Genomic DNA, 19,500 nt, shown 5'->3' on the forward strand with positions numbered 1-19,500 from the left:
AACTGCCACTTTTACTTGTTGAGGGTCTACCCCCCCCCTCTAGACACCTCTTCTCAATCCTTTCAATTGGTATCAGAGCATTGGTCTCCATTGCCTTGGTTTAATCACCATTGGAGGAAGATGGATGAGTCTACGATGGGGAGTTTTAGACATAGAGTGCCTATGCTTAATGGAGATTTCTTTAATTCTTGGAAAAATGAGATGCTTGAGATTTTCAATGAATATCACTTGAACAAGTACATTACTAGCCCTTGTCCACCCCTTGTTGACCCCTTGCATCCTACCCCCAATGAGTTTCCTAACATGATCCGCAATCTTAGAACTATCAATCTTATTATTAGAGGATTGCCTAGAAATTTGATTGTATGCTTGCCTACTCTTGAATGTGCTTACACCATATGGAGATTTCTTGAGGAACAGTTCCCAAACTATTCCTTGAAAAACTTATATGAGATTCTTCAAAAGTCCATTGCTTTAAATAGGATGAATCCTAATGATCCTAAGTTTGGTGAGTGTCTATTTGAGCTTCCTGACCTTATGCGTGCCAAAGGAGATGTTGGAATCATTAGTAACATCATCTCGGAAGTCATTAGAATTCATAAATATGCACATTGTCATGATCATAAATCTAATGAATCACTCTCTCTAGGTGATGATCAATCACAAGACGATGTTGAACGTGGATACTATGATGAGGATGATAATAGTGACTTTGATCTCGATGAGTCTATGAGAAACTTTGGCCTTATGGCTAATCTTCGCGGCTACATGGCTAGAGGAAATGAATGGGTCCTTGATAGTGGATGTACCCATCACATGACCGGTGACAAGGATCTATTTCGTGAGCTTGCTAAAAGTGACGGCCCTCGAAAGTATGTCACTTTTGGTGATAACTCAAAGGGTAAGGTGGTTGGCCTTGGTAAGGTGGCCATCTCACATGACAGCTCCATCCAAAATTTATGCTCGTTGAATCTCTTGGATACAATTTACTTTCCGTATCTAGACTAGCCGATTTCGGTTTCAATGTCCTATTTACTGAAGTAGATTGCCAAGTGTTTCGAAGAGATAATCATAATATGGTCTTTATCGGTAGACATAGAGGTGATCTGTACATTGTTGATTTCACTAAAAAGGCTCAACCCAGAACTTGCTTAATTGCTAAATCATCTAAAGGTTGGTTGTGCAATGAAGGTTAGGCCACGTGGGCATGCGAAATCTTGATATTTATTAAAGGTGATCATATCCTTGGAGTTAAAGACGTTATATTTGACAAGGATAGACTTTGCAGTGCTTGTCAAGCAGGAAAACAGGTTGGAGGAAGCCACCCTAAGAAAACATCATGACCACGTGAAGACCGCTTGAGCTGCTTCATATGGATCTCTTTGGTCCTAACGCTTATAAAAATCTTGGTGGTAATTCGTTTGGTTTAGTCATTGTCAATGACTTTTCAAGATTTACGTGGGTGTTCTTTCTTGATGATAAATCGCAGGTCCAAAAGATCTTCAAGAACTTCGCTAGGAAGGCCCAAAATCAATTTGAAGTGAAGATCAAGAAGGTTCGCAGCGACAACGGAACGGAGTTCAAGAATGCCAATGTGGACACCTTTCTTGATGAAGAAGGGATTTCACTTGAGTTCTTGGCTACGTACACACCTCAACAAAATAGAGTTGATGAGAGGAAGAACCGGACTCTTATTGAGATGGCAAGAATGATGCTTCATGAGTACAAGACGCCAAAACACTTTTGGGTGAAAGCGATTGAGACAGCTTGTCATGCAACAAATTGTCTATATCTTCGCAAGCTACTCGGCAAGAGGGCATACGAGCTTCTCACCGATAACAAACCCCAAGTTGGATACTTTCAAGTATTCGTCTCAAATTGCTATATTCTTGATAAGCATCGTCGTTCGAAATTTGCTCCTAAATCTCATGAAGGCTTCCTACTCGGTTATGGCTCAAGCTCTCACACATACCGTGTCTACAACAATTTCACCCGAAAGGTTGAAGAGATGGTAGATGTGAAGTTTGATGAATCTAATGGCTCGCAAGTAGAGCAATTGCCAATTGATGTAGGAGACAACGGCCCTTCGGAAGCAATCCAAGACTTATCTATTGGCAAGATTTTCCCAACGGAGGTGAAGGAGAGTACCTCGTCCGTTCAAGTGGAAGCCTCTACCTCACGACAAGGTGAACCACGAGTTGACTCGGAGGCACCCACAAGTGGGACATGCCAAGATGAAGAAAATGAGGAAGTACACCAAGATGAACCTCATCAACCTCCTTCTCCACCTCCACAAGAGAACAACAACACCAACAATGAAGAAGGCCAAGAGGAAGAACAAGATGATGAAGAAGATGTTACACCCTGACCCAAACAAAAGCTCTCACGAGTTAGAGCAAGAATTTCAAGAGATCATCCCGTTGAACAAATCTTTGATGATATCCAAACCGGGAGAATTACTCGCTCTAAAACTCGTTTGGCTAATTTTTGTGAACATTATTCATTCATCTCTAGTATTGAACCTATGAAGGTTGAAGAAGCGCTTGATGATCCATATTGGGTGAACGCCATGCACGAAGAGCTACACAATTTCGAGAGGAACCAAGTGTGGACATTGGTAGAGAAGACGGACAACAACCAAAATGTCATTGGAACCAAATGGGTGTTTCAGAACAAGCAATATGAAGATGGACAAGTTGTACGCAACAAGGCCCATCACGTCGCCCAAGGCTACACTCAAGTCGAAGGTATGGACTATGGTGAGACCTATGCCCCCGTTGCTAGACTTGAGTCCATTCGCATCTTACTTGCTTATGCCAATCACCATGATATCACATTATATCAAATGAACATTAAAAGTTCTTTTCTAAATGGTGAAATTGAGGAGGAAGTATATGTTAAACAACCTCCTGGCTTTATTAATCCTAAGAAACCCGATCATGTTTACAAACTTCACAAAGCTCTTTATGGTCTTAAACAAGCTCCTAGAGCGTGGTATAAATGCTTGACTAAGTTCCTTATTGAGAAAGGCTTTGAGATTGGAAAAATTGATTCTACACATTTTACTAAAAGAGTTAATGGTGAATTATTTGTGTGCCAAATTTATGTGGATGATATCATATTTGGTTCGACTAACCCTCATTTTAGTGAAAAGTTGGAAGGCTAATGTCGGAGAAGTTTGAGATGTCTATGATGAGTGAACTCAAGTTCTTTCTTGGTTTGCAAATCAAGCAAACTAAGGAGGGTACCTTTGTTTCCCAAACAAAGTACACCAAGGACTTATTCAAGAAGTTCAACATGGAAGAAAGCAAATGTATGAAAACACCCATGCCAACTAGTGGACATCTTGACTTGACAAAGGATGGCAAACTGGTTGACTAAAAGGTTTATCGCTCTATGATTGGTTCATTGTTATATCTATGTGCCTCCCATCCCGATATTATGCTAAGTGTGTGCATGTGTGCACGATATCAATTGCCCCCTAAGGAATGTCATCTTAAGGCTGTGAAAAGGATAGTGAGATACTTAATTTATTCACCAAACTTTGGCATTTGGTATCCTAAGAGGTCTTGTTTTGATCTTGTTGGCTACTCTGTTTCGGACTATGCCGGTGACAAGGTTGATAGGAAGTCAACATGTCAATTTCTTGGTATATCTCTTGTGTCTTGGTCCTCCAAGAAACAAAACTCGGTATCCCTATCCACCGCCGAAGCGGAATACATTGCCACCGGTTCATGTTGCGCTCAATTACTTTGGATGACCCAAACTCTTAAAGACTATGTGATATATGTGAAACATGTTCCATTGCTATGTGATAATGAAAGTGCTATTAAGATTGCTCACAATCATGTGCAACATTCTCGAACTAAGCATATTGAATTTCGTCATCATTTCATTCGAGATCATGTTGCTAAAGGAGACATCTATCTTAAGCATGTTCGTACCGATAAGCAATTGGCGGATATATTCACCAAACCGCTTGATGAGAAAGTATTTTGCCGTTTGAGAGGTGAATTGAACATCATTGATGCCTCTAACTTGGAGTAGAAACTCCATTTGGATGCATCCAAGGCATGAGCCTTTGACTAATCCTTGATATTTCTCTTATGATGATGATCATATGTCTTGGGTCTATACCTGTACCCTTGCATGTTATCTAACCCTTGTAGTTACTTGGATAAGCCCAAATCTATGAGATTGCAACTCACTCACATCATGAGCAATCTCTACATCACCAAGTCTCTACAATATGGTGGCTGATGACAAGGAAGCATGAATCCTTTCAACATATCCTTTAACAATTTCAATATATCAAAATTCATTTGGTATCAAATTTCATGATTGTCATTTTGGATACACAAGTTCTCTTCCTCTCAAAACTGACCCATCTAGGTAGATGAACTCAAACTACAAGTGGTGCTCCTAACTCTTGATGAACTACATCAACCTTGAGCATCCAACACAAGTTCGACTACATGATCAAGATCAACACCACCACCCAAGGTACGTTATTCCATATTAGAGGAGCTTTACCCTAAGTCATGGGTCAAAGCATCTCAACAAGATGTGAATACATCAAAATGCTTAAACAAAAAATGGTAACCCCATTTTGAGCTTAAACGATGAGTATGACCTATGATCAAGTGTTCTCAGTTGACTCCTTAGTCAATATACTTTAACATAGGTGACTTTGTCGCCGACCCCTTCTAGATGAAGTTCTCTAGTGTTTCTTTGTGTTCTTGCAGTTGTTCTTGCTTGTTTGTTCCCCTTCAAAAAAAACTTCATATAGATTTCATTTCTTGTGTCTGTTATCTTCTGGATTCCCTGGATTTAATTCATTGCAAATCTTTCAATTAATTCCTTGCAAATCCTTGTGAGATCTTATTTGCCTAGTGAGCTAAGATGACAAAATATTTCCTCTGTATTGAACTCGGCCTCACCGATTTATGCCGATCGGCTAGACCAAACTGCAATAACACATTGTAGAGTGTTCATTGTTTGACCAATATGCGTCATCTATGACACTGCTAACTCAGTGTCACCGATGAAAATGAATCGGCGTTACCGATTTCACTACTGAGAAAACTTTTTGCCATTGCAATTGCCATTTCTTCTCCAGCTCCACTCGATGATTCTTGTCCTCTACTAGCATCTTAAATTACATGCTGCTTTGTCGTGTGGCTCAAGGACCAAACCTGTTTGACGCATGCTCCAGAAGATCCTTCTTGGAAATTGATGTCAAAGGGGGAGAGAGAGCACATCAAAGCTTATCACATAAGAGAGAAAAGCTCTCCAGATGCTTATTATCCATACAGGAGAGAAGTCACATGTCTTTAACAGGGGAAATACATTTTAATGTTAGCATATGTTGCTTTGTTCTGATTTTCTTTTTCCTACCTTCTCCCATTATCCAATATCAAATTCAGGGGGAGAAAGAGTTCATATCTAAGGGAAGAAAATCTTTGGAATTCATAGCATATCTTAATTCTTTGGGGACATTGTGACGCCCCCGATTTCACCGTACACTAATCATGTACGCAAGTGTGTACGATCAAGATCAGGGACTCACGGGAAGATATCACAACACAACTCTACAACATAAATAAGTCATACAAGCATCATAATACAAGCCAGGGGCCTCGAGGGCTCGAATACAAGTGCTCGATCATAGACGAGTCAGCGGAAGCAACAATATCTGAGTACAGACATAAGTTAAACAAGTTTGCCTTAAGAAGGCTAGCACAAACTGGGATACAGATCGAACGAGGCACAGGCCTCCTGCCTGGGATCCTCCTAACTACTCCTGGTCGTCGACAGCGGGCTGCACGTAGTAGTAGGCTCCTCCAGTGCCATAGGAGTCGTCGTCGACGGTGGCGTCTGGCTCCTGGTCTCCAGCATCTGGTTGTGACAACCAGGTAGAAAGGAAAGGGGGAAAAGAGGGAGAGAAGCAACCGTGAGTACTCATCCAAAGTACTCGCAAGCAAGGAGCTACACTACATATGCATGGGTATATGTGTAAAGGGCCATATCAGTGGACTGAACTGCAGAATGCCAGAATAAGATGGGGATAGCTAATCCTGTCGAAGACTACGCTTCTGGCAGCCTCCATCTTGCAGCATGTAGAAGAGAGTAGATTGAAGTCCTCCAAGTAGCATCGCATAGCATAATCCTACCCCGCGGTCCCCTCCTCGTCGCCCTGTTAGAGAGCGATCACCGGGTTGTATCTGGCACTTGGAAGGGTGTATTTTATTAAGTATCTGGTTATAGTTGTCATAAGGTCAAGGTACAACTCCGGGTCGTCCTTTTACCGAGGGACACGGCTATTCGAATAGATAAACTTCCCTGCAGGGGTGCACCACATAACCCAACACGCTTGATCCCATTTGGCCGGACACACTTTCCTGGGTCATGCCCGGCCTCGGAAGATCAACACGTCGCAGCCCCACCTAGGCTCAACAGAGAGGTCAGCACGCCGGTCTAAATCCTATGCGCGCAGGGGTCTGGGCCCATCGCCCATTGCACACCTGCACGTTGCGAGGGCGGCCGGAAGCAGACCTAGCCTAGCAGGCGTTCCAGTCCAATCCGGCGTGCGCCGCTCCGTCGCTGACGTCAAGAAGAGCTTCGGCTGATACCACGACGCCGAGTGCCCATAACTGTTCCCGCGTAGTTGGTTAGTGCGTATAGACCAAATGGCCAGACTCAGATCAAATACCAAGATCTCGTTAAGCGTGTTAAGTATCCGCGAACGCTGACCAGGGCCAGGCCCACCTCTCTCCTAGGTGGTCTCAACCTGCCCTGTCGCTCCGCCACAAAGTAACAGTCGGGGGCCGTCAGGAACCCAGGCCCACCTCTACCGGGATGGAGCCACCTGTCCTTTCAGCCCCCTCATCAGAATCACTTGCGGGTACTCAACGAGCCAACCCGATTTAGTCACCACATGTGTCATGTATATGAAGTATATAGTATATACCCGTGATCACCTCCCGAAGTGATCACGGCCCAGTAGTATAGCATGGCAGACGGACAAGAGTGTAGGGCCACTGATGGAACACTAGCATCCTATACTAAGCAATAGGATGGCAGGTAAGGGTAACAACTGTAGCAACAATGACAGACTATGCAGCAGAATAGGATTAACGAAAGCAGTAACATGCTACACTACTCTAATGCAAGCAGTAGAGAGAAGAATAGGCGATATCTGGTGATCAAGGGGGGGGGGCTTGCCTGGAAGCTCTGTTGTACAGGGAGAAGGGTCGTCGGTGACGTAGTCGTACTCGGTGGCATCAGCGCCGGTCTCGGGGTCTACCGGAGAAGGAGAGGGGGAAGAAACAGTAAATATGGAGCAAACAAAGCATCACAAATCATAAGGAGGCAAAACGCGGTGCTAGGTATGCCCTAACGCGGTCGGAGGTGATACCGACGAAGGGGGGAAACATCCGGGAAAGTATCCCCGGTGTTTTGCGTTTTCGGACAGGTGAACCGGAGGTGAAATGTTACAGGTTTGCTATGCTACGTATGTGTGGCGGGCGAACGGGCTGCGTATCCGGATTCGTCTCGTTGTTCTGAGCAACTTTCATGTAGAAAGTATTTTCATCTGAGCTACGGTTTATTTTATATGATTTTCTAAAGATTTAATCATTTTCTGATTTTAATTATTTATTTAAATCCAACATTATCCAGAATAGTGTATGCTGACGTCATCATGACTTCAGCAGTCAACAGGGCGTTGACTGGGTCAAACTGACGTGCGGGACCCACCTGTCATATACTGTTTAGGTTAATTAGGGTTTAGCTAATCTAATTACTATTTAATCAAACTAACTAATTAATTAGATTAATTAAATCGAATTAATTATCTTAATTAATTCACTAATTAATTAATTACTAATTTTATTAATTCATTTTTATTTTCATTTTCTTTTTTTTATTAAAACGTTCTGGGGCTGGGCCCCGTTTGTCATAGGCCCCAGGGGCCTTAGCGGGCACGGGCGCTAACGGGCACAGCCCGAACGGGCGCTAGCCCGCGGGGGCGCACCCGACTGGGCAACACGGGGCGGCTGCGACCGGGCGGGGCATGGGGAGGGCCGCGTCTGCCGACATGCAGCAGGGCGGCTGGAGGCGGACGACGGGCACACGAGGCCGCGGCGAGAGGGGCGGAGGCTCCTCGGCGCGACACAGGGCGAGCGGGGAGGAGCAACGCGTGCGGGCGCGGGACGGCGCGGTGGCCGGAACGGGCGACGCGGACGGGGAGAGAGGGAGGAGATAAGGCCGGAGCTAGAGCCTCACCCGCGTTGGAGGGACGAGGTGCGGCGTGGCTCCAGGTCAGCCGGCGAGGAAGAGGTCGGGGACGGTCGTGGTGATGCGGCGGTGAGGCGTTGGCGCCGGCGATGGAGAGGCGGGGCGGGGTCGAGGAGGCGGTCCGGCATGGGGGGGTGTCCGAGCGGCGGCGTCGGTGGTGGAGCACGGCGGCAATGGGAGGCGCGGGATCGAGCCCCTCCCCGATCCAGAACCAGTCGAGTGGGAGGGGTCCGGGGAGGAGGACGGGTCGTCGGGCAAGGGGGGGGGGGGGTTCTCCGGCGAGGTGGGCCGCGGGGCGCCGGCGTCGAGGATCAGTGGCGGGGTCGGCGATGGCAGTCAACGCGGGCGTCGGGGCAAGGGGCGAGCACGAAGGGGTCGTGCCCCCGATCCAGATCGTGGGAGGGAGTGGGGAACGGGGGGGAAGTGGTGGATCGCGGGTGAGTAGCTAGGGTTTCGGGGAGAGGATAGGGCCATATAGGCCAGGGGAAGTGCGGGGTGGGCCGACTGGCTGGCTCGAGGCCCAGCTAGGCCGGGGGGGCTCCCCTTTTAATTTGTTTTTGTCTTTTTCCTTTCTTTTGCTCTTTTCTTTTTACAGAAAAAATGATATGCAATATTTGAGCTGCCAAAAGGAGTTCTGTAAAATGTGGGACTTGGCCAAATAAGTACATTACAATATTTAGCACCTGCCACAAAAAGTTTGGGAGGAGTTTGAATTGATTTGGATTTTTCACAAATGGAAAAGCATTAAAAATGCTGATTTGGAACTGCTTTAATTCCCAGGGGAAATTGGCTATCTCAAATGATGTTGAATCACTCATGACTTTTAGTTAGTGAATATTTGCAACCCAACGAACATTTTTGTTTTACTGTTTGGGAGAAATAATTTTTTTGACTTTATTTTAAAATTGAATTTGAATTGGTTTTGAATCAAAGTGAGGATTAGCAACTTCATTATGATGACATGGCATCATCAGGCATGAGATTACTGTAGCATGATACTGGGGGTGTTACAAATCTCCTCCACTACAAGAAATCTCGTCCCGAGATTTAAGAGGTGGAGTAAGGGGAAAGACTCGGGAAGGACGGAGCTCAACACAATATATGTACGTAGGGACTATGTCAGTGAACGTGGCATAGAGGCATCTCTCGAGTTGAAATTCAAGAAAGTCATCGCGAGCAAGGTGAGGTGCAATAAGAAGCTTCAATCGGGTAGGCAATCGTTCGTTGCCTGAAACAGAGTGTGAAAGGGTTTCAAAGCGATGCGAATATGTATTTTGTCTGATACCAGAATTGGTGATCTCTCGGAAGGTGGCACATGAATTACATACGAAGCCAAGCATGAGGAATAACCTTGGGAACAGGGGGTGTACAAGAGAGTCAGGTTTCGATCCTGTGGAACTGTGGGTTATGGGCCCACCATGTGGTTTTTTTTATAGGAGCAGTGACATCTTGCACGGTCATGATAGCAAGGCATGTCAGAGAGTACCCTGTTAGTTATGTCGGCAACACGTTGGTACCAAGGGCGAGGCACGAAGAGAACCATTTTCTTGCTCGTTGAAACGAGGCGGGCCAATAGGCAAAGTTCTCATCCATCGATGGCTACCGAAATGTCATCAACAAAAGTAACATGGTCTACTGAGAGAGTGGTACAATGAGGTGCTCAGCTAAGCAGGGAATTATCTCTGCTTAGCTAAGTCAGATTACAAGAAAGGTTAAACAAAACAATGGAAAGGAAAATATAATTATCAGAGTAAACAGAACAATGGAAAGGAAAATGTGTTTAAACACATATTTCAAGGGTATATCCTTCCCAAGGACAAGCAGAGCATGATATCCATGACAGGATATAATGTAGAAAACTCTTTAGGTAAGGGGAGAGAAATTTCATGACATTACCCATACAGCGGTGTTTGGATAATTGAGCAGGAAACATTTAGCATTGGGCTTCAAATGTTCTTGTTGAAAATCGGAGTACCTTAGACATGCTTCGAGATAGCATTGACATGGTCATCAGGTGAAGACCAGACTTTGAAAACACAAAGGATCCATCAGGAATAACTTGTAGAATAAGTCTTACAATTTCCTCATGGAAGAATGGATAACCTTGCTGAAAAGGAATCTATAACAATAGGGCCAACCGGCCAGGTGTGCTAGGCATGACATCACCTTACAGGGTCACATAAAGACCATTGTTATAACTCTTGGAAATATGTTCCAACCATCATATCCGACCGAGATTCAGATCTGAACGGTGTCAAAATACCTCAGACTCAGGGTGCCTGAGAGGAAAAGGTGTAATGCAAATTGACGAGATGACATTGTAGATTCTCGGGAGATGAACTATGGAAGCGAGTTCCGAACAAGGGTTCATCATTAAATCAAGGAGAGGTGAGGAGGTGACTGATTGACTCAGCGACAATCCATTGAGATTTCCAAAAGATGGATTTCCACAACTATGTGAACAAGGAGATAACATTAGCTAGATCGAATGACTTAATGATGTATGCTCGAGGAAAACATACACAGTTAAACATTGGTTGAAATGTGCACCCAAAATATGGGCTAGGTAGCACGATCAATGTTCGAATGATGATTCATTAAGCCATAGACGTAGAATGAAAGTATAGACCAATAACTTCAAAGCAATAGGGTTGCTAGAAGTTTAGAATTTACACATCACAGACCATTTGTCGGTATTTCGTTTAGAAACAACACGGGGACCAAGAAAGAATGGTGATGGTGAGAAGTATCACTGTACCAAGAATTCTTAAGAGGTGGAGTAATGCTCACGACATTCTTGACATCAAAGATGGTAATACTCCACGGTAGAACATAACATAAGTTGGATAGCAGGGAAATCAGGATACAACACAAAATATGAACAAGTTTGTGTTGGGGGGAGGCAAGAATGTTGTCGATGATAACACAATTCATCTAGGGGCAAGGATGGTATTTCTCATCCAGAATTTCGACACACAACTTGGAAGAAGTCAAATTGTTGACAATGATCACGACAAATTTGTCGAGAGGGTTTCAAGAAGATGTAATTTATCGATGATGACATCAAGTCAAAGGAATGATGAAAGCGAAAGGTTATTGGAACCACGGGTAGGACACAAACTCGAAATCAAGTTTGCTGTTCAAGGAGAAGTGATATGACGAGGAAGATCGACGCAAGATTAGCTCACTGTCGAAATTTGTGCGCTGGGAGGGTCCAGGTAGCACAGTTAAAATCGGCACGATAATGACATAGTTGAGCAGGCTAGGAATGACTTGAAGGATTATTAAACTCGTAAGCAACAAAAATTACTTAGGGTTATTGAATCGGAGTGCGGAATTGATTCACTTATCGGTATCCTTGAGGGGTTCTAACAACTCAGAACCCGTTGGAAAAAAGGAATCGGCAAGAATATTAGTTGATGAAGAACTCACAAGAAGTTATGTAGTTCCGTGGTATTCTCGAGATACTTGAGGGTACTACTCAAGGGAAGATCAGCATAGAAACTGAACTGGAGTGTAGACTTGCAATAGCAGATACTTTAATCTTGTCATGATAGACGAGGCAATGGAATGGTTTCCTTCCAGATGTATTGAATAAGGTTAGAATGGTTGAAACCATAACTGCAAGGGATCCAATTTACTACACCGTAAGAATTATTCGAATGTTTAAGTATTCTTGCAAGAAGCTTTCATGATAAGTACCACATCGTGTCCGTGGGCATGAACACAAATGTTCAAGGTCGACTCCCACTTCTGCAATGCATAACCTTTCATTCACTTCTCGTTTACGAAGAAGTTGTAGTGCTGAAATTTTATCTGGCGAAGCACCAGAAGAGTATGACTCGTGAAAAATTTCGGGTTCACACGGATTAGAGAAGGCTTCAACCCATAGGGGCATCTTGGGAACATATACCGCAAACTTCAGGAGTAAATAACACAAGCTCGAAAGGAGAGCATTGTTGACAAAGCATAGGATACAATTTACGAAAGGCATTAGTATCCGAGAAAAGACTCACAAAGTTATTGAATATGAAGGACGTCGTTGGATAAAATCCAACAAGGTTATGATGGTCCATAAAGGATCTGATATGAGTATCGGCACACAACCAGAGGAAGAATCAATGCAAAGACCTTGGATTATAGAAACAACTAAGTAACTTAGAGCTCAATTGCAAAGGAATTATGATTTACAAAGCGAAGGATCAGAAACAGACGCTCTGATCAAGGATGGATAAGTTCAATAGACATAGGGGCACAATCGACGACAATTTGATTGGGGAGAACCAGCTCATGTTTCAAATGACGTCTGAGCCGGAAGGATGAATTCTAGGATCTGATTGAGGATTGCGAGCATTCGCAACAAATTGAATCAACGGACTCAAAATGATAATGTCAAGAGATGCCAATAAGATTACAAGACTTAAGATTAATCATAATGCAAGTAAGCAAGAATTTCAAGAGCAAAAAGGCTCCTGAGGATTTTCGGAAGATTGAATGGTATTTTGAACACTTTTGTGAAATACTTGAATCAACTGGGGATGAGCGGATACTCGGTAAGTGCGAGAATTATCCGTAGGGGTATTCAGGTGACAAAGAACAGCAAGGCAGTAAGCTCAAAGGATTCTCGTAACAACAGAGAGAATTTTGGGGTATCTTGTAATAACAAGATCAACTGGGAAACATTGTATGAATGGCGAGTATACGTGGTTATCCATAGGAGTTTATCGATGGAAGGGAATTGCAAAAGCGATGAACACAAGTTCTCGGGTTAACAGCGGAGAGTGCCTTCAGGGTCTTCACGTGCAGCAGACGATCATCAGTAATAAGGGGCTCTCCGGGTGAAAGTGATAACGAGATCCTAATGTTAGATTTAGCAAAATTCATTTAACCTGAATAGGAAAGAGTTCAGAGTCCCAGAGTAAGGATCGAGGAATAAAAGATCCTAATACCACCCAATGGCGACGTGGGCCCGTAAGACACACAGCCATGTTAGTAAAAGTTTTGCAATGTCTAGACTCGACTTCGGCCAAGGAGTGTGGAAGGGGGATTCCTACAGGCAGTCGGCTCTGATACCAACTTGTGACGCCCCCGATTTGACCGTACACTAATCATTGAGGCAAATGTGTACGATCAAGATCAGGGACTCACGGGAAGATATCACAACACAACTCTACAACATAAATAAGTCATACAAGCATCATACAAGCCAGGGGCCTCGAGGGCTCGAATACAAGTGCTCGATCATAGACGAGTCAGCGGAAGCAACAATATCTGAGTACAGACATAAGTTAAACAAGTTTGCCTTAAGAAGGCTAGCACAAACTGGGATACAGATCGAACGAGGCGCAGGCCTCCTGCCTGGGATCCTCCTAACTACTCCTGGTCGTCGTCAGCGGGCTGCACGTAGTAGTAGGCTCCTCCAGTGCCGTAGGAGTCGTCGTCGACGGTGGCGTCTGGCTCCTGGACTCCAGCATCTGGTTGCGACAACCAGGTGGAAAGGAAAGGGGGAAAAGAGGGAGAGAAGCAACCGTGAGTACTCATCCAAAGTACTCGCAAGCAAGGAGCTACACTACATATGCATGGGTATATGTGTAAAGGGCCTTATCAGTGGACTGAACTGCAGAATGCCAGAATAAGAGGGGGATAGCTAATCCTGTCGAAGACTACGCTTCTGGCAGCCTCCATCTTGCAGCATGTAGAAGAGAGTAGATTGAAGTCCTCCAAGTAGCATCGCATAGCATAATCCTACCCCGCGGTCCCCTCCTCGTCGCCCTGTTAGAGAGCGATCACCGGGTTGTATCTGGCACTTGGAAGGGTGTATTTTATTAAGTATCCGGTTCTAGTTGTCATAAGGTCAAGGTACAACTCCGGGTCGTCCTTTTACCGAGGGACACGGCTATTCGAATAGATAAACTTCCCTGCAGGGGTGCACCACATAACCCAACACGCTTGATCCCATTTGGCCGGACACACTTTCCTGGGTCATGCCCGGCCTTGGAAGATCAACACGTCGCAGCCCCACCTAGGCTCAACAGAGAGGTCAGCACGCCGGTCTAAATCCTATGCGCGCAGGGGTCTGGGCCCATCGCCCATTGCACACCTGCACGTTGCGAGGGCGGCCGGAAGCAGACCTAGCCTAGCAGGCGTTCCAGTCCAATCCGGCGCGCGCCGCTCCGTCGCTGACGTCAAGAAGAGCTTCGGCTGATACCACGACGCCGAGTGCCCATAACTGTTCCCGCGTAGTTGGTTAGTGCGTATAGACCAAATGGCCAGACTCAGATCAAATACCAAGATCTCGTTAAGCGTGTTAAGTATCCGCGAACGCCGACCAGGGCCAGGCCCACCTCTCTCCTAGTTGGTCTCAACCTGCCCTGTCGCTCCGCCACAAAGTAACAGTCGGGGGCCGTCAGGAACCCAGGCCCACCTCTACCGGGATGGAGCCACCTGTCCTTTCAGCCCCCTCATCAGAATCACTTGCGGGTACTCAACGAGCCGACCCGACTTTAGTCACCACATGTGTCATGTATATAAAGTATATAGTATATACCCGTGATCACCTCCCGAAGTGATCACGGCCCAGTAGAATAGCATAGCAGACGGACAAGAGTGTAGGGCCACTGATGGAACACTAGCATCCTATACTAAGCAGTAGGATGGCAGGTAAGGGTAACAACTGTAGCAACAATGACAGACTATGCAGCAGAATAGGATTAACGAAAGCAGTAACATGCTACACTACTCTAATGCAAGCAGTAGAGAGAAGAATAGGCGATATCTGGTGATCAAGGGGGGGGCTTGCCTGGAAGCTCTGTTGTACAGGGAGAAGGGTCGTCGGTGACGTAGTCATACTCGGTGGCATCAGCGCCGGTCTCGGGGTCTACCGAAGAAGGAGAGGGGGAAGAAACAGTAAATACGGAGCAAACAAAGCATCACAAATCATAAGGAGGCAAAACGCGGTGCTAGGTATGCCCTAACGCGATAGGAGGTGATACCGACGAAGGGGGGAAACATCCGGGAAAGTATCCCCGGTGTTTCGCGTTTTCGGACAGGTGAACCGGGGGTGAAATGTTACAGGTTTGCTATGCTACGTATGTGTGGCGGGCGAACGGGCTGCGTATGCGGATTCGTCTCGTCGTTCTGAGCAACTTTCATGTAGAAAGTATTTTCATCTGAGCTACGGTTTATTTTATATGATTTTCTAAAGATTTAATCATTTTCTGATTTTAATTACTTATTTAAATCCAACATTATCCAGAATAGTGTATGCTGACGTCATCATGATGTCATCATGACGTCAGCAGTCAACAGGGCGTTGACTGGGTCAAACTGACGTGCGGGACCCACCTGTCATATACTGTTTAGGTTAATTAGGGTTTAGCTAATCTAATTACTATTTAATGAAACTAACTAATTAATTAAATCGAATTAATTATCTTAATTAATTCACTAATTAATTAATTATTAATTTTATTAATTTATTTTTATTTTCATTTTCTTCTCTTTTTTTTTATTAAAACGTTCTGGGGCTGGGCCCCGTTTGTCATAGGCCCCAGGGGCCTTAGCGGGCACGAGCGCTAACGGGCACAGCCCGAACGGGCGCTAGCACGCGGGGGCGCACCCAACTGGGCAACAAGGGGCGGCTGGCGGGCGCGGGCGCCAGCGCGCCGGCGTTGAGCTCCGGCGGCTGCGACCGGGCGGGGCATGGGGAGGGTCGCGGCTGCCGACATGCAGCAGGGCGGCCGGAGACGGACGACGGGCACACGAGGCCGCGGCGAGAGGGGCGGAGGCTCCTCGGCGCGACACAGGGCGAGCGGGGAGGATCATCGCGTGCGGGCGTGGGACGGCGCGGTGGCCGGAACGGGCGACGCGGACGGGAAGAGAGGGAGAAGATTAGGCCGGAGCCTGAGCCTCACCTGCGTTGGAGGGACGAGGGGCGGCGTGGCTCCAGGTCAGCCGGCGAGGAAGAGGTCGGGGACGGTCGTGGTGATGCGGCGGTGAGGCATTGGCGCCGGCGATGGAGAGGCGGGGCGGGGTCGAGGAGGCGGTCCGGCATGGGGGGGGGTCCGAGCGGCGGCGGCGGTGGTGGAGCACGGTGGCAATGGTTGGCGCGGGATCGAGCCCCTCCCCAATCCAGAACCAGTCGAGTGGGAGGGGTCCGGGGAGGAGGACGGGTCGTCGGGCAAGGGGGGGGGGGTTCACCGGCGAGGTGGGCCGCGGGGCGCCGGCGTCGAGGATCAGCGGCGGGGTCGGCGATGGCAGTCAACGCGGGCGTCGGGGCGAGGGGCGAGCACGATGGGGTCGTGCCCCCGATCCAGATCGTGGGAGGGAGTGGGGAACGGGGGGGGAGTGGTGGATCGCGGGTGAGTAGCTAGGGTTTCGGGGAGAGGATAGGGCCATATAGGCCAGGGGAAGTGCGGGGTGGGCCGACTGGCTGGCTCGAGGCCCAGCTAGGCCGGGGGGGGGGGCTCCCCTTTTAATTTGTTTTTGTCTTTTTCCTTTCTTTTGCTCTTTTCTTTTTACAGAAAAAATGATATGCAATATTTGAGCTGCCAAAAGGAGTTCTGTAAAATGTGGGACTTAGCCAAATAAATACATTACAATATTTAGCACCTGCCACAAAAAGTTTGGGAGGAGTTTGAATTGATTTGGATTTTTCACAAATGGAAAAGCATTAAAAATGCTGATTTGGAACTGCTTTAATTCCCAGGGGAAATTGGCTATCTCAAATGATGTTGAATCACTCATGACTTTTAGTTAGTGAATATTTGCAACCCAACAAACATTTTTGTTTTACTGTTTGGGAGAAATAATTTTTTGACTTTATTTTAAAATTGAATTTGAATTGGTTTTGAATCAAAGTGAGGATTAGCAACTTCATTATGATGACATGGCATCATCAGGCATGAGATTACTGTAGCATGATACTGGGGGTGTTACAGACATGTCTATATCCAAATATCCAAATAGAGTACTAAGTACTCACTCTCTAACATGTCATCCCAGTCTTGGTACTCTTGTGGTTATCTCAACTTGCTCTGTTAGTAGGTGATTCTTATGTTATCTATCCCTGTTTTCTCAAGATTCACCTTCTCCAAAGCCAACTCAAGACCACAAGGTAAGTATATGCATCACACTTATGTGCATGATGATCTCTTGATGATGTACATATTGTTTGCAAGAAGGACTCATGAACATAAGGTACATTTCCTGTATTTACATCATTTGCTCTGATGCATATAGCCAAGATACATGTAACTCATTGCTTGCTCTGATATGCCTATGTATTCACATGCTCTTACATACTATCTTTACATGAGTGCATACATGTAGGGGGAGCCTATGCATGTTACATGTCTTTCCAAAGCTTTACTTGTTACTCTTCATATCTTTATCTAAGGCTTTGATGTATGTTGTCATCAATTACCAAAAAGGGGGAGATTGAAAGCACAAGTGCTCCTTGGGTGATTTTGGTAATTAATGTCAACATATCTCTTGTTGGACCAATACTTTCGTCTATTATATTTCAGAAAGTTCAGCAAAGGTTTGGCATGGACAAGAGGATGAGGAACCCCTTCAAAATGTTAAGGACAAATATTGGCAAAAGCTCAAGACTCTTCATTTCTATTTTAGTGATCCAAGATCACATTGAGTCTGTAGGAAAAGCCAATACTAATAAAAGGGGATGAGGTGTTGCTTAATGGTCTGCTTGCTCAAAATGCTTAGTGATATAATCCAAAGCCCTCAACCACTTTCTCAAATCCAAACATGTCCTAAACCTAAAGTCAAACTCGGTGCCACCGATTTGATTCATCCGGTGCCACCGAGTTCACTTGACATAGCCACTGCCAGAAACCCTAATCAGTTCGGTCTCACTGATGGGATCTCGGTCTCACCGCGATGGGCTTGCAAACTCTCTGTTGCCTATTGCAACTATTTCGGCTCACCGAAATTTGCAGTCGCCCCCACCGAGTTTGCTTGACCAACTCTCGGTTTGCTTATTACTAAACTTGGCCTCACCGAGTTTGTGTAATCGTTCAAACTGAGATGAGGTTTTACCCTAACCCTAGCACATCGGTCTAACCGAAAATCCTAACGTTCACATTTTGAACTGAATTAGTCTCATCGAATTTACCTATTCGGTTTGACCAAGTTGGCTCAAATGTGTGTAACGGTTAGATTTTGTGTGGAGGCTACGTATACCCCTCCAGCCCCTTCTCCATTTTAGAGAGAGCCATCAGAACGTGCCTACACTTCCGGCATTTATTCTGAGAGAGAACCACCTACTCCTGTGCCGGGACCAAGACATTCCAATCCAACAACAAGAATCTTGATCTCTAGCCTTCCCCAAGTTGCTTTCCACTCAAATCATCTTTCCACCATAGCCAAATATGTGAGAGAGAGTTGAGTGTTGGGGAGACTATCATTTGAAGCACAAGAGCAAGGAGTTCATCATCAACACACCATTTATTACCTTTTGGAGAGTGGTGTCTCCTAGATTGGTTAGGTGTCACTTGGGAGCCTTCGTCAAGATTGTGGAGTTGAACCAAGGAGTTTGTAGGGGCAAGGAGATCGCCTACTTTGTGAAGATCTACCCAAGTGAGGCTTTGTGGGCGATGGCCATGGTGGGATAGACAAGGTTGCTTCTTTGTGGACCCTTCATGGGTGGAGCCCTCCGTGGACTCGCGCAACCATTACCCTTCGTGGGTTGAAGCCTCCACCAATGTGGATGTACGATAGCACCACCTATCGGAACCACGCCAAAAATCTACGTGTCTCCAATTGCATTTGCACACTCCAATCCCATCCCTTTACTTTCTTGCAACTTGCATGCTTTACTTTCCGTTGGTCATATACTCTTGCCATGCTTGCTTGAAATGTATTGTGAATGCTCAAACTTGTACTAAAACTCCACCTCAACTTAAAGAACTTAAAAACTGCCACGTTTATTTGTTGAGGGTCTAATCCCCCCTCTGGACACCTCTTCTCGATCCTTTCAGATATGCATCAAACAACTTCAGATTCATAATATTCAATCCAATAGAAAGAACCTCAAAGAGTGCCCCAAGATTTCTACCGGAGAAACAAGGAAGAAAACGTGCATCAACCCCTATGCATAGATTACCCCAATGTCACCTCGGGAATCCGCGAGTTGAGTGCCAAAACATACATCAAGTGAATCAATAGAACACCCCATTGTCACCA

The sequence above is a fragment of the Aegilops tauschii genome, chromosome 7 (assembly GCF_002575655.3).
Source record: "Aegilops tauschii subsp. strangulata cultivar AL8/78 chromosome 7, Aet v6.0, whole genome shotgun sequence".
Classification (NCBI taxonomy): Eukaryota; Viridiplantae; Streptophyta; class Magnoliopsida; order Poales; family Poaceae; genus Aegilops; species Aegilops tauschii.